This window comes from Gouania willdenowi, chromosome 3 (genome assembly GCF_900634775.1).
Source record: "Gouania willdenowi chromosome 3, fGouWil2.1, whole genome shotgun sequence".
Lineage (NCBI taxonomy): Eukaryota > Metazoa > Chordata > Actinopteri > Blenniiformes > Gobiesocidae > Gouania > Gouania willdenowi.
In genome coordinates, this window is record NC_041046.1 from 26,869,273 (window position 1) to 26,886,364 (window position 17,092).

The 17,092-nt window shown below is 37.0% G+C and overlaps 1 protein-coding gene across 2 annotated transcripts in view; it reads left to right on the top strand.

Moving 5' to 3' along the window:
• The window catches only part of dagla (diacylglycerol lipase, alpha), a 41,630-nt gene that overhangs the window by 2,537 nt on the left and 22,001 nt on the right, over window positions 1-17,092 (top strand). The window lies entirely within an intron of this gene.

Here is a 17,092-nt window from a genome sequence, read left to right on the forward strand (position 1 = left end):
TACATAGTTTGTATTTTATGTGTACGTAGAAGTGCAAACTAGGGTACAATAATGTTGAAATGACTCGAAAACAAACTGCTCTGTTTTTTGGCCCCTGAACTAAAGTGAGTTTGACACCCCTGGGGTATAGTAAGAGTAGGTAATGAAATCTTACAGCCATTGTACTCAAATATTATGGAGAAATGTTATAAGTGAGGGATCACACTTGCCTGGGAGCCTGATGGATATATGTGGTTTGTTCAGACATCATTACTTGCCTGAATTGTAAATTTTAGAGAGGGAAGATTTATTGTGAGGTTTGATTTTTTGCCCCTTTTTTATTGCTTCACTGTACAAATGCTTCCTGATTAGTTTTATGCTCTCAGCTTTGTGGAACAGTTTTATCTTATCTTATTCTGGTCTACCCTTGCTCCTGTTTATTGACCAAGTTTGGTGGCAAGAACTTGACTGGTCTCCATTAAGCCTTGACCTTTGTTGAAATAAACACATTCAACATTCAGGAAGGTTTTGTTGAGAAAAGGTCACAGGTCATTACCATAACCACCAATTCTTCTCACACTGGGAAGTAGACTTTGTCATAGCAGCAAACAGTGAGCCGACTTCATATTAAACCCAAACTAAACTTGAATCCAGGCCTGTTCATAATGCAAACATTTAGTTAGAGCTTGTCCGTTATGTAGGACATCGTACAGAGCAGAGGCAGCAATGACAAATGCCATAACTGGCTCTGGTGACACATGTGGCAGGGCTCGAGGCTGACATTTCACCCCAAGGCGCTCTTGGGAGTGGTGGCCTACTAGTTAAGGACGCTGGCCTTGTAATCAGAGGGTTCCAGGTTCAAGCCCCACCTGGGCCATCACTGTGGGATGTTGAGCAAGTCCCTTAACCCCGAACTGCTCCCCAGGTGCCGCAAAAATGGCTGCCGACTGCCCCCCAGGGGATGGGTTAAATTGCAGAGGACAAATTTATATGTGTAACAATGTGTAACAACATATATGAATAAAGTTTGAGTTTTTTTTTTTTTTTTTAAACTAAAATAGTCGGAAGCAGCAAAAACATATTTATTCATAGACTCAAACAAATTAATGGCACGTCGTGCTTTTTTTTAAAAATTCATTTTTATTTCCATCGTTATTTCTCATTTCTTTCTTCTGTGAACTTGTATGTTGGCTGTCCGGCACATCTGTTTTATCGCAGATGAAACGGCTTGGTTGCTTACAGGGCTCTACATTAGCTTTCAAAGGTCACTTGTCATGTATTCAATCTTCTAGTTCACCAAACCATATATGATGGAAATGGTTAACCATACAGTTTTCAGTAATTATCCAAGTGTATGTGTTATATTTTGACACTTGTTTTACCAATTTAGTTAATAAATATTTAGTTTTATTCAGTTTATCCATGTCAGCACACTCACCTCAACTCTATTGTGTGTCTGTCGCAACTAATTCATTTATTTATTATGCTTTTCTAACATTTTTTGCTAAATATAAAGACTAACAAATATGATATCCATGTGAAAAAAGCATATGAGAATTGCTAGGAAAGACATATTGATCATTGGAAATCAAGTTAACTAATACAATCCATTGATTAATGTTTTCTTACACTTTGGCTTATGATATAAAGAAAATGTATTATTGGCTAACCTAGAGCTGGGAAGGATTTCCCCCCCAATCTTACATAATCTGAATCTAATTCTAAAACCATTAAAAAATTGATACATTTTACCCCAATTTCAAAGTTAAAAGGTATCTTTTAAAAGTGATTATATTACAAACTATGGACAAAGAACTGTAAAATAAAACATTTCCCCCATCTGTTTTGTGTTGTCTATTTTATTCATGCACGATTCATCAATTTATTGCTCAAAGTCAAACAAAACTCATGTGTTTTAGTTAGATAGATGGATAATTAAAAACATCTGGAATGGTTTTTAGATTTAATGTTATGATTCAGTTTCATGAGGAAATAAATTATGGTTTGCACAACTACAAACTTGTGATTTTAGGGAGGAAGAGTGACAAGGGATTGTAAAATATTACCAGTCAATATATACAGTAGTCAATAAATGCACAAACTATTGTCAGATTAAGTTTTCAACCCAGTGGTCAGTTGGCATGCAGATATCTTGCAGTGAAGAAGAGATGCTATGCGCTAGCAGACAGAGCTAATAGAATATAGATATTCAGATATTCTTTCGGTGCTAAAGGGGTAAGGAATCATTTATGAATACGTTTCAGAGTAGAAGGTAGCCAGAAAGAAAGTAGTAGCAGATTCCGCCCACCGCCAACACTTCTGGATTGCGCCCTCTGCTGTTTAAAAAAAAAAAGTACTGCGATTCAATTGTCACAGTATCGATGTGAACAGTGATACCTATGAATTGATTTTTAACTGCCTTTCGATTAATCGTCACATCCCTAGTGGAATGAGATATAAGCAAGGCCGAATAGCAGTAGCGTGACGCAATCAAACATCGTGCAGTGCTTTTGAGTCGGAAAATTGTGTGCGCGTTGCTGCAGAACCAGCAGCAGCTCCTCCTTTCCGCACACAAACACAGCCAGACGCTCTCCTTTCCGCTTACTGATCTCCGTTACCGCGTAAAAGTCGGAAGCCGTCCAATTCCACAACCGAGTTTTTTGTTTGCGCTGTGAGCCACGAATTTGTAAACATCCCCTTTGTTTCCTCCTCATTTTACAAGCGATGTCGGGTCTCGCTGCACAGGCTGGTGTAGCATTAGCAGGGAGTGCTAACAGCTGATGTGTGTAAACAATGGGTCCGTGGCTCCAAGCAGTGACTCCAAACACGATCGGCAGCAGAAAAACTAGTGCACTTTGCATTTACATATATGGCAATAAAGTATTATATATTCTATAATAAACCGCAGTATTGTTTTCACTGTTAAATAGTTGGAGAGGGAGGAGCTCACATTCTAGGAGGTGTGTTAGGTGACTTCACCTGCCAACGTGGGCAAAATCCAACTCGCCCGTTTAAAGCTGACTTTTTACAAAATGTGGAATAACAAGGGAAGAAACAGAACTTTTTAAATTTTGTCCCTCTGAATGAGACTAAAGGGATGTATATCACTGTAGCAAAACCATTATAAAGTTTTTTTTTTTTTTTTCATCATACCTCCCCTTTAATGCACTTTAGTTTTTTTTTTGGAATGCATGTTTTGTTTTATTTGAAGGGCTAATATAAATGAAAACCTTTGTTGTGCTTTTTTTTTTTTAAAAGCAAATGCTATTGGAATACTTTAAAAATGTCAGAATATTAAATAAACATTTACTTTCTTTGAAAAAAAAAAGTCCAAAAATGTATTCTAGGCTATTTATGCACTATTTAAAAAAAATAGTGAAAAACTTAACAACCGCATTCGGTATTCCGCCAATCGTTTTTATTTAATTCGGCTTTGGCCACAAATTTTCATTTCGGTGCATCCCTACTTATCATAGTCTTTATATGATTATTAGATACATGTAGCCTAATTATTCTTTTGCGTCAAAAAGTAACCAATTCAGAAGTAGGTGACTGCCTACATCCATTATTTTTGCTTTGTTTTATTCTGAGCGCTGTCTGTCATCCTACACCTGTCAGCAAACTGGCTGACCTATCTACATAATATTTGATTAAAATTTAGGCATTAGTGAGGCCAAATCCCTTGGATGTGAATATAAGTGATTTCTCTACTTTCACCTGAAAGGATGCAAAATGTAGCCCAGCTATGTGAAAATGAGTGTTTTTGTGCTGAAAATTACCTGATAAAATGGATTTTCTTTGGTAATGTGTTTGTTTTTTGTGAGGTTGGGTGGATAACTGCCTACCCTGCAATCTCTGCTGTATACTTTGTTTCTGGTGGAAACTAGCAGTCTTCTGAGAAGGTTTTGTTTTCATTATCAAATGTGTGTGGCTTTTTACGTCACTGAAATGCAAGAGAAACTATTTATTTTCTCAGTGTTGTTGCATGTAGTTAACACCTGTGTTTGCTGTTTCACGGTTTGAGTAATCCCACTCTTTTGGAATATCATGGCAGCGGCAAAGACTACTGATTTGAATCAATTTGTTTTGTTACATTTGAATTGGTATCACATTCGGTAATTTCAGAAAAATATAGATTTATTTATTTATTTTGTGGAAACTGTGTTTTTTTCTGATGTTTACCAACCATGGTTTTATGTTAAATCTGTTGAATGTATAAACCAGGAATGTTTGGAGTAGGTTTAGCAAGAGAATGTGTAAAGAGTGGTTTCAATCCATCAGATAAATCTCTATGCAGTGTATTTGACCAATATAGTACAGATTAAGATGAAGATAAAATCAGAGGTGAACATCTGAACAGGGATTTATTTACATTTGGTCAACAAAATAGATTTGGAAATTAAGGTGTATGTTTATGGTAGATTTTCAGCACAGATTTGACGGTGTTTGTATCTAAATGTGAAGTTTTGAGCAAATCCAAAGTATTTTATGTGACTAAAATAATCAGATAAATTAACACAATCTCAAATTGTTTAATTGCTTTTCATTAGGGATGCACCAAATATTCGGCCACCAAATATATCCGGCCGAATATTGCAAAAAAAAGTAACATTTGGCCTTCAGTTTAGTGAGTTAAAAGCAAGGCCGAATAGTAGCGTGTGACGCAATCAAACAACGTGCAGTGATTTAGAGTTGGAAAAATGTGTGCGCGGTGCTGCAGAACCAGAGCAGCAGCAGCAACAGCTCCTCCTTTCCGCACACAAACACAGCCAGACTCTCTCCTTTCCGCTTACCGCTCTTTGTCGTTCGTCACCGCGTAAAAGTTGGAAGCTGTCCAATTCCACAACCAAGTCCATTGTTAGTGCTGTGAGCCACGAATCCGAAAACATCCCCTTTGTTTCCTCCTCAGTTTACAAGCGATGTCGGGTCTCGCTGCATAGGCTGGTGTAGCATTAGTACAGAGTGCTAACAGCTGATGTGTGTGAACAATGGCCGTGGCTCCAAGCAGTGACTCCCATCACGATCTGCAGCAGAAAAAGCAGTGCAGTTTGGGCGTCCAGTAGTGCAGTTTGTATTTACGTATATGGTGATAAACTATAATATATACTCTATATTAAACTGCAGTATTGTTTGAGCTGTAAGATAGTTGGAGAGGGAGGAGCTCACGTTCTAGGAAGCGTGTTAGGTGACGTCACCTGCCAACGTGGGCAAAATCCAACTCGCCCGTTTAAAGCTGACTTTTTACAAAATGTGGAATAACAAGGGAGGAAACAGAACTTTTTCAACTTTGGCCCTCTGAATGAGGTTAAAGGGATGTATATCACTGTAGCAAAACCATTATAAAGTGATTTTTTTCCTCATACCTCTCCTTTAATTCACTTTAGTTTTTTGTGGAATGCATGTTTTGTTTTATTTAAAAAATGTCAAAATATTCAATAAACATTTACTTTCTTTAAAAAAAAAAAAACATGTCAAAAAATGTATTCTAGGCTATTTATGCACTATTAAAAAAAAAAAGTGAAAAACTTAAAAACCGCATTTGGTATTCGGCCAAGCGTTTATATTTTATTCGTCTTCGGTCACAAATTTTCATTTTGGTGCATCCCTACTTTTCATGTTTGCTTGTGTGTTAAACCTAAAAGCTTGGTTTGGATCCTAACCTTCATTTACAACCGTCTTTGGTTTTAGCTTTTTGTTGAGGGTATTTTGTCTTGTTTTGTTGTTGTCAAGTACGAAGTAAGATTGTTCATCTTTAAACCAGAATCTTGACCGGGCTACGATTGAATATCTCGGTTTGTTTTTTCAATGTTAATTCCCTCAAATAAAGTGGCTTCTAGAATTAAGCCACATTTTATTGTTGAATTTCTAATTCATTGTGAGGATGAACAGAGCTAAAGTGCGGGAAGATGTGTTGGTGTACCTATTTATGGACATGACTGTTTTTATTGATCTGTAATCACTCACACAGAAATCCTAGAGCTGACGTCAAAAGAAACCCAAGCAGCTACAGGATGCTTTACTTCAGGCTTCATCAGTTTTTTTCACTCTGCTTTCCTCTTCTCATATTTGCATTTCATCTATTTTATGTGTAAAGAGGCTTTGTAGACCATAGTTCTGGAACCTCAGATTTTACATTTTAAAACTGTCCCCAATTCTGTTTCATGTTTTTACTCATTTTTCTTTCATTGGCTTTCCCAAATTAGATGTCATTACTGGACATTAAACTTGTATACATTGTTCCAAAAAGGCTCAATACAGTTAATTAACTCTTGTTTTTCACCAGAGGGCCAAAAACATGCGCTAGAATTACGAGATTTTGCACAAGTTTTGACATCGGTCTGTTTGCTAAACTTGATGAAATTGGGCCATTAGTTTCATGAAAATGTAGGTACGGGTTTAGCTCATACCATAAAATATACTATTTCATTTGCAGTAGCTATATTGCGTGAAAGTACGTAGAATTGACAAGTCCGTAACTTTGGTCATCTGTTTATGGAGAGTAAATGTGTGATATTGTCTCAATGTGCATGTAAGGGTATATTCCGTGTCATATTGCAGTTTTGGCTTGATATTATTTTAAAATAATATACATACATTAATAATAACAATATTACCCATTTCATCAATTCATAAATTGTGTAATTTCTGTCCATTTTTCGTGTTCTTGGTGAAACCAAGTTTTTACGAAACCACCATATTTCTTATGTGTTCAGTTTAGAAAAAACTCATCTTATCAAATGATATCTTTACTTGTTTTATTTTTGGGTTTTTTTTTTTTTTCCAAACTTGCATAAAGTGTTAGAGGGATTGTACAACAATTTTGCATCACCCTGTGAAATCGTCAAAATTTTCTTGAAGGCTACATTCACGTTTTCAGACACAGCTACGCCATTTTAAAGATCTCAAGGAAAAACAATATCTTAACAGTTCCAGCAGTAGACTTTACATAATATGTGTTTGGTTTAAAAGAAAAAGAATAAAAAGGAAGCGTCTGGTGGCTTGAAGTCACACTATTAAATTTGTCTTTCAGTCGTGGAGCTGCAAATGGAAATTCAGAGGGGATAATGATACAATTAACATTTTTAGACAAGCACCCAATAATGAAGCTATGTTTTATCTAGGACATGTGTAAGACTTTGATTTATGCAAGAAAGCCTGTATTGTTTGTGCTGCTGCAAATTAGGTAGCATACAGATTGATTTTGGGGTTTGCTCTTTTTACCAGTTGACATCAGTCATCCATTGAAGTCATTGCTCAAAAAGCATTACTCACTTATTAAATGGGTCGAATATTTTCAGACAGGTGTGTGCTCTCCTTCAGGCACAGTTGCGTGTATTGCTTACCAGAATGAATGGCTGCTCTGTCGCCATTTGTGTGCGTATGTGTGGGAGCGACAAAGACAGCGATTGATTAAGTGAGGGGTTTAATTGAATTGGATTAAATTGGTTTAATATATCCTAAGATATAGTATTGCATATGAATTCTAAATCTTCACTATCGTGGTGCACACTTCATGCTGTTGCCAACATTAAACAACCTTTCAGGAAAAAATGTGTGTAAAATGTCATTAAAGTCAAGATAAATTCAAATTCAGGACACTGTTTAACTTGCAGAGCTCCTGCTAAGTGTTTCAAGGATTTTCATCATCTGAGTAGTAATAACAAACAGATCTGTTCATGGTGTGGGCCAGCAAGCCTCAGACAGGTTGGTAGGCCACATATGCCATTCTGATATAAAAATAACATGCATGTATAAACAAATGCACACATGTGCTCATCAGTACACGCACAATCACATCAACTGAAAGAAGAGAAAATGGAGTGGGAAGAGGTGAAAGGGATTGAGTGGGTGGCAGTGGGAGAAAAAGATGGAGAGAGAGGCAGAGGGAGAGTAGGAGTGAGTGGCACATGGCTTTCGGTCTAAAAAAAGACGAGCAACACAAACCCGGAATCTGGATTAGCTAGATATAGGGAGGGGAGAAAGGGAGCACGGGAAAAGTCTAGAGGACAAAAAGAAGCATTCCTCTGCACTGGAAAACAGCACTGATGCACACGCTCATCTTCTTGCTCACAAATGTCCTCTACAATATGAATACTGAATGAGTGTGTGGGTAGGAGAGAGCAAAAGGATGGGAGGATGAAAGATAAGAACGTGTGAGATGGAGACAGGAGGTGGCGAGATTCTTTAGGATACTTTAGAATGCTGCGGAAATGTGGCAGAAAATTAATCGTTTGAGAGCGGAGGAGGAGATCCCGGGATGTGATAAAAGCTGTAGAGAATCTTGGTCCGAGATGGGTGTAGCGCTGACCCAGGCAGAAAAACAGACAGCGTGGAGCAGATGGATTTCTGACAACCAGCAGAGGAGACAGAGATTTGGGACTGTGGATGCCAAGTTCTCAAACCAGCAGAACCTCATCCTTTTCTGCACATGCTTCAGGGGTTAATCTCTTCTACTCCGTCTCCAAAAGTGCTGCAAGTCCTTACCTGTCAGTGGTCAGTGTCCCGTCAGAGAAACTTGTTCAATTTCTCGGAAATTCCTAGTTATCCTGACAAATTGTGAGAGTAGAAAGTCTCCTCATAGTCTTTGGCTTACGGGTTCAGTTGTATAGTTGGACGCGGATCACCATCATTATCACAGCTTTATGACGCAAGTCTCTCTTTTTGTAAAAATCAATTCCAGCACAACATTGCATGAAAATCCCCCCCTCAAGTTATTTCAATTTTTAGCACAGACAGGGTGGCTGAGATGTAAGTGGTTTGTGAGCATAAAACATTACTCATCTATGGATGTACAAATAAAAACTGTAAAGCAATACACAAATATTGACATGAGGTAGTGTCACAACAGGCCTGCACTAATACAGAAATGTCTGCAATGACTATCCTGGTTCTGCAGGATCTCTGATTGAAAGCTTGTGTGTTTTCTGTTTGGCACACCTCAGTTTACATACTGACTTATTACCTGAACCTTAAAGGTACATTTAAAGAGTTTAATTCAGTAATCCATTGCAAAACATGCAACAATGACCTTTTTAGTTAATTAAACTTTAAAGTCTACACCTGCTAATGTATTTTCAACATTAATTAAATAGAGTTCTATTATTTCATAACCATAAAAAATGCTCTTTAAAAAATTTTAGTTTTTTATGATTATACATATTGAGTAAGAAATTTATTTTTCATTGATCTTTAAATAATAAATCCTTCCATGCCTACAACCTGTTGGCCAAAAGAAACTCATGAAATAAACTTACTTTGTATCATTTCCATTTATGCATGTCTGTAGATGGTTAGATGTTTCTTAGACAGGCTAAAGTCACAGTTACCAAACACATACATGAGCATGAAGCTCTGTCATTGTTGTTGCATCATGGTTTTTGCACCACGTTGGAATGCATCTGCACACAATGAACACTCATATCAAGGAATACATTATACTTTCACTACACGTCATTTGGACACCGTCACTTGCTAACGACAGGAGTCTGGAGTTTGCATGAGTCATGCCTCAAGTAGAATGCAGCGACCTCAGCAAGAACTGCTATTCAGCTGGTAGTTAACTGTGTGGTTGCGTCTAGCTTTATATGTGCAGTTTTGTTGTTTCAAAGGGTTTAGATGCTCATTTGTACTTGGGTTATGGACAGTGCAGATTGTGTGGTACTATATGAAGTGATAAAAACAGAGCTTTTCCTGCTTAATGGGATGTAATGAAGGTTTGAACCAAACTTCACCTTGGTACAATGTCTTGTTGCTCACTTAATTCTAATATATTGGCCTTAGATTTACTTTCATCCTGACTGAACATTTTAAAAAAGAAAGTCAGGTATTTTCTTTAAGAGGAGGAAATAGTTTGAATCTACATTCTACTAAAATAAAAAGCCAATGATAATGTACAATTATTTGGTTATCACATGGTCTATTTAATTAAGGGTCATGGTTATAAATGACCAGATATTCAAAACAATGTACCAGCAAAAGCCTGCATACCTTAAACCTTTTCCTCTTGACTTAACATCAGTTATCGTGAAACGAGCAGCAACATTTAATTTTTAAACCTAGATACATTTTTACAAAATATAGTAGCTTTTATTCTAGAAAAAAGTTAAAAAATTTGTAGCAATTATTCATAATTTTGTATGTAAATAATAATGCTTTTTAAATAAGGATGCTTATTTACACCTTATCTCATATGGTGACCATGCGAAATACAATGCATTAAGTTGAGAAACCTTTCACAGCAAGTTGTTATCATTCATTGATGTAAAAGCCTTTTTGTAATATTTGCTAGAGCTATCACTATGTAAGGACAGCTTTACATCAAACTAGTAGTTTGTGTGATAAAACAAAAAGAACCAATCAGAGCCAGGATTGTGTTTGATGGGCTGTCTGACAGCTGTTGCTCACAGGCCCCGCCCCTTTCCCAGAGCTAGAGCGCCATCTTTTTTACGGTGTATGGTCTGGAGGAGTAGAAGATGGAATTGGTGACTTTTCTGCTTGAAAGGTAATTACTACTGCTTGAGTTATATTATGTTTAATTTGTAATTGTTACGCGAGAACTCTGTAGTGCATGTGTTGTTCATGTGCGCGTTGCAGCCTCCATGTGGCTGCTGTAAGTGACACTGAGTTGCTGCTGCTACTGAGGTATGTGCACATTGAGAGAGAGAGAGAGAAGCGCTGCAGTAATATGCTTTTAACAGAGCATGTTATATTACTGTGATGTTGCTGTCTGGCTAACATTAGCTTGTTAGCTCCTCTTAGGGAGGGACTTTGGAAAGTTTAATGGCAGGGCAAGAGAGCAGCGGGGAGGGAGGGAGAGAGGGATCTGAAAGTCACGGAGTGCACCTTTAACTAATTTTCTAGTGTGATGATAATAATATCATTTATATCAAGCTACTGCATGCGGCATTATTGATTTAATATAATCACATTTAATAGCCTGCTACAGTAGCAACACAGTTACTAAAATGTAGAGCTAAAATGTATTGTATTCCAGGTAAAAGGTCTGACCTTTTGTCATTATTGCATTACTTAGTTTGGCTTTTACGACACATCTGTTGTTGATGTTTTGATCCACACACATCTGGTTATAGGCCTCCAAACCTTTATAAGATTTAAGGTCTTCCGCTGCATATATGCTTGGTGAAAACCAGATAGTTGATGATATCAGGATACGTAATAGTAGGAAGTCTCTCCGGGTCGTCATTGATCCATGACGATGGAGCCGACTCGTATGGAACTGCACCACCAATAAAGCTTAACTTTTCCAAATATCATGCCCTTTCCTGCGGACCCAATCTTTCCCTTTGCATCTATAATGCTTTTCATTACAGTTTTCCCAATTCTTAATAAAATTTACATACTGTATACAAATATTTTAAGTGCCAAAACACAGTGACTAGGACATAAAAAAAATGGGTATATTAAAAAAAAAAAAAATCACACGGGTACTTTGTAGACTCATAAGTCTGTTGTTTGTAGTGATGCACCGAGAAAACAACCGACTGGAACAGAGAACGAGCAAACACTGCGATCAGTGCGCACTTGTCTGGATACAAAGTGGTGGATTGAGGGGTGTTGTTCCAATCTACTCCCCCTCCTCGACAAAATCGGCGTCCACTGGCCACCGGGAGTGTGCATGCATTTAGCATTCAGCGAAGGCGGAGTAACGTTGTTAGACTTTTAATGCCATAAACTACGTTGTTGGACTTTTAAATGCTTTTCATCCTTATGTATCCCTTTATTCTATTTTACCTGTGTCTAACTTAGTGATGTACGACTGACAGAAAGTCTATCCCTCCATGTTAAAGTGTATTTCCCATATTGAAGTGCAAATATCCAGTGTTTTATGATATATTGTGGAGAACATCACGTGTTTTCAAGCATTTACAGGTGTATAGTAAATGCACATGCTTAGATAATGTTTCTCTTCCTGTCACTGTTAATTGAATTACATGCTTTGAATGCTGGTGGAGATGATATTTTAACCCTGGCAAAATCAACCTTTCAACAGAGAAGACTTGCAACATGAAGCCAGTGCAGCTGCTCTCCTTTTTAATCCCTTTTAATTCATAATTATGTCATCAACTCTACACAACTATTGAAGCCTCTGCAGTGAACAGATAATGCAAAAGCAGGTTTAGAGGGGTGTGCAGAGTCTATCTCAGTTGCTCTTTAGCAATTAAACAGGATCTTTTGTTCATCCACCTAATCGCTCTGGCCGTATTGCAATTTCAATGTAGTTCAGATGTTTGCTTTTTTCATTCTTTTGTTTTGTTATTGAGCTTTCTCCCTCCTCTCCTTTTGTACTCCACTGTCCTCTTTTATGTTTTTTTCTCGTCAATGATACTTGAACCCAAATAGAATTTCACAAGTAGCTGGAAAGAGACTTCTGTCGTCTGAACAGTTTCACATAACCTTGTTTTCTCTCTTTACACATACACAAAGATGGACAAATTCAACCTTTTTGTTTTGTCATTTAAAACGTAACTTTTATAATATCTATGTCAAGATACAAATTCAAGGTACAAATGTTTACCTCTGCCATAATGGTTCATCAGCGTTTGTTTGTCTGTCTGTTAGCAGGTTTACGTCAAAAGTACTTAACAGATTTTGACAAAAATGTAACCAAAGATGGACATTAGGCAATGGAAGATTCCTTTATGTTTTGGAGAGGATCTGAATCTATATACTGATTCTGGATTTGTGGATCGAATATGAAAATCTGTTAATTGGAGAAAATTCAAAAATTCATATCTCTGTTTTTATTTGACCAATCTTTATGAAATTGGACTCAGTTATGTAGGGTTGGTTTCTCAATTACTCCACCAACCAAAACACAAATAACTTATTATGCCAATTACTTGTACAGCTCCATGGAGTGCACTGCATGGGTTTCTTGAAGTTCAAAAAATGTTCTTTCTCTGGTGCTCTTCAGTTTGGGGATCCAACTTAAAGTTTTGAGAAGATCTGAGGCACTTAGAGGGACTTTTGATGGAGGCCTGAAAAGCTGAAACATGCTGGCATGTTTTTTATGAATCTGTAGCCCTCATGGAATAAAGGGTTTTTATCAACAATCCATCTGAGGGCCTCAGATCTTCTAAAACATTCCTTGTACCATTGCATTTATGGCTGTGACTGTGTACAAACCTCATTAAAATGAAGGCATTGCAAATGCATGAATTCATATTAATGTTTCAAAGAAAAAAATAATTATAATCAAACAATGCAAAACATAAAATTAATTACAAAACAAACTTTAACTTCAATCCACCCACTCATTAATACATTAGATCAGTGGTTCTCACACTGTTGTGGCTTATGTACCCCTTTCTCTTATTTTTGAATCCAAGTGCCCTCTTTGTCCGCCAACAACAGTTTTTGGAATGAAACAGTGTTTTGGATCATTCCGATATCAAGTATTTTTGGCGACCCCAAAGTTTCATGTTTGAGCTGTGTGTGTGTGTGTGTGTGTGTGTGTGTGTGTGTGTGTGTGTGTGTGTGTGTGTGTGTGTGTGTGTGTGTGTGTGTGTGTGTGTGTGTGTGTGTGTGTGTGTGTGTGTGTGTGTGTGTGTGTGTGTGTGTGTGTGTGTGTGTGTGTGTGTGTGTGTGTGTGTGTGTGTGTGTGTGTGTGTGTGTGTGTCATTTAGTTGAACTAGATTTATATTTCACAAACTGAAAATATAGAAATACAGTTGCTAAAGATTGTTATTTTAATTAAAAAAAAATAATAATAGTAATAATTAAAACATTATCAAAATCTATTCTAATTTTTCTGAAATTTCAGGAGACCCCATCTAAACTTATGGCAACCTCACATGAGGTCCCGACCCCAAGGTTGAAAAACTGTGATTTAGTGTCTCCTGGATCAATTTAATCCTTTAGTTTTTATTATTTCCGGTAATTTCACTTCTGGGGTGGGACCAAGACTGACACTTTATTTGTTAATTTTCCACTCTCTCTTTCACTCTCTAGTACCCTCTGGAGTGCCGTCACGTACCCCCATTTAAGAATCACTGCATTAGATAATAATGTACAGGCTCATAACTGACTGGGCTGCTGCAATAGAGACAAGTAAAATATGTTCTCTAAGGAAAACACAAAGTGCATTGAAGTTCTTGATGGAGAGCATCTTCTCTGCTTTATTGCACTTAAGTATGCGCGCGTCTTCATCACTCTACAAGCGGTGTGCGTCATTTCTCGTTCGACCTGCTTTGTTCCCACATTCAAAGTAATGATCTTTATAATGCGGATCAAGTACAGTCTCCTGCAACAGCTCACGTCTCTATCAAACTAACAGATAGTGTTTTTTTTTGTGTATATATATATATATATATATACCTCATGCACTTTTATATTTATGAACTTTTTATACCTCATGCACATTTATATTGATGCACTTTTGATACCAATGCACTTTTATTCTGATGAACTTTTATACTGATGAACCTTTTACTCAGTCAGACTTTTACCATACCTTATGTTGTTTTTTTCTGATAACTGTGTCTGTCCTGGCTTCAATCTTTAAGTGTACTTGAATGTTGTGTGGGGAGCATTTGCAATTTTGTTGTACTTTGTACAATGACAATATAAAGGATTCTGGTTCTGGGTCACGGCTGCAGTAGCTGTCATTTAACAATGTAGGTCACTGTGCTGTAAAAGAAACATGGCCCGACTCTGTCATTGTTGTTGAGGTTGCATCTAATTGTGACCTCACCTTTAAGCAATGGCACATTGGTTTTTGGTGGATAAAATGATCACGTGGTTTCTTCACAGCTCAAGGTAAAATGTCAAGCAACTGTTGAATGCATTTCACAGTCGGGTGCACAGTGGATTCCTGCTCTAGCTTTCTCCATAGCTTACTCACAAAGCAGAACTAGTTTCTCCTGTCCACTTTGAAGAGGAAGGATTTACTGCTACATCCTGTTAGCTTGTAATGTGTGGTTCTTTTTTTGTGTATTTTATTGGGTCACTACATTGAGTTCAATATTGAGTTGTTTCTTGTTTTTAGTTTAATACAGCTGGGATTGGGCAGTGTAGAAGGTAAACAATGCCTTCAATCACTTAACTGTTTGTCAATGTTTCCTTTTAGTTTATATTTCACACAACCAACTTAAAAAGATGAAGATTTTGGCAAGGTTGTGAATTGCATTACATTAGACAGCATACATGCCTGTATGCCATCTAACATGAGAACATCTTATTTATATTTTATTGCTCACAAAGGGCTTTTAAAATGTTAAAATTGAAGAGTAAATCATCCTTAAAATATGTTATTATAGGTAATAACATGTTTTAATGAATAGATGATATTCAAGAACAACATTAAAATCACAGCAATACAGGGCATTGCCTGTTGTTTGGCTTGTTTTTTTGTTTTGTTTTTAAATTGTATCACCAGAAAAGGTCAAAAGTCATTTAAAATAAATGGGTAAAGACTTATTTACCTCTTAACTAGGTCCTTAGATTTTTTGGATGGAATTGTACTCACTCTTATGCGTACAAAGTAAAAGAAGAGAGAGAGTTGAGCAATAGACATTCCAAGACTTAATCTGTTAATGCAGACTCAGAAAGTGACCACATGGAGAATCAAAGAAAGAACTGTTTCAACTGAAATACTGTAAGGGACACTAAATCAGAGGTGGCTGTTATCATTGGGTCACTTGCAATTACTTGGCTAAAAAATGTAGAGAAAAACATTTGTGGCTCTTATTTTAAAAGCTGTTTCTTCTGAAAGCTTACATCAGGGAAAAACACCTTTTAGTGTTTATATTCTGATAATTGTGACTTTATCTCTTTAGATATTCTAAATTTTAATAATTAGTTTTTAGTTTCTTGATTACGTAGCTTTCTCAGCAAACCTACCTAAATTCAGTCCACAATTAATTCTATAATTTAGAAAGGTTGTGATGAATGTTGTTTTTTTTATGAAGCATAAGTTTACCAAATAGACTTCAGAAAGTTGAAATCCTCGTGTTGCTGTTTCTTGTCAAAGAGTAATGACAAGTCATGAAGACTAATGAGGTAAAAATCTCTATCTTAAAGGAACATGAAAGGGCTGTCACATATAAAGGGCATAAAAATGAGGGGAAAAATATGTTACTTGCTCTCAGTACAATAGAATGAAAAATAAAAAGCTGACCCTCCAATAGAAATTGCAACCTAGTAGAGATCTGAAAGAGCCAGTTACATAAACCTGCACATGAGGAAGTGCCAGTGTATTTCCCTTATGCTTATCTAAGATCTTGTAGGAGGAAAATCACAAATACCTCCATGAAGGTATTTTCCTTTGTCCTCATTTGATTGTGTCAGTGTAGTAGCTGCATTCTTGTTAAGATACACACAAAATTACAACTTTTTTGCCCCTGAATGAAACGTTTAGCTTAATGGACCATGTGTTCCTTTTCTGTATATAATGATTGCAAGTCATAGTGTTTGATTATATCTGTCTTTTTGCTGATCTTACAGCATGCAGTAAGGATAAACACACTGCCGTCCCCTCACTGCAGGGGAACCATTACATCTGTCTCACCTGTTTATTGTCACAAGATGATAGAATCTGACCAAGGTCATGTTCTGATAATAACACGGTAGCGTGACAACCATGTACAAGGAAACCCATTCCTTGCACTTAGATATTATACAGTGCAGTCAGTTGTTTTGACATTATAGAAGTTGATAACGTTTCATTTAGCTTTCAGTAGACGTGCGGTAAAAGCCATAAAGTGTGTGTTGGCCTGCATCAGCATCACTGGGCTTAAATCAGCCTCTCTGCAGCTCCTTGTCTCTGTCTCATTTCCCTCCATTTGTGCCTTTTACAGTAAATTTAAGTTTGGCCTGGAGGCAACCTCACTATTCTCAGTGCTTTCTGACAAAGAATGGCCAGACTAGCATAAAAGATCCCCCCCCCCATCCCCCGCCCTCATCTAACCCTAACCCTAACTTGCTACAGTAGCACTATATATTAAGGTAGCTCCTTGCTCACTTAGTCCCATTTCCTTCTTCTTTCATTAGCCTTCAATCTTCTTGTGAATAGTCTATTTTCGTTATCATACCTCCAGGCTTTTCTCAGTTTAACGTTAGCGTACAACACTGAGACTGTAAGCATCACACTGCT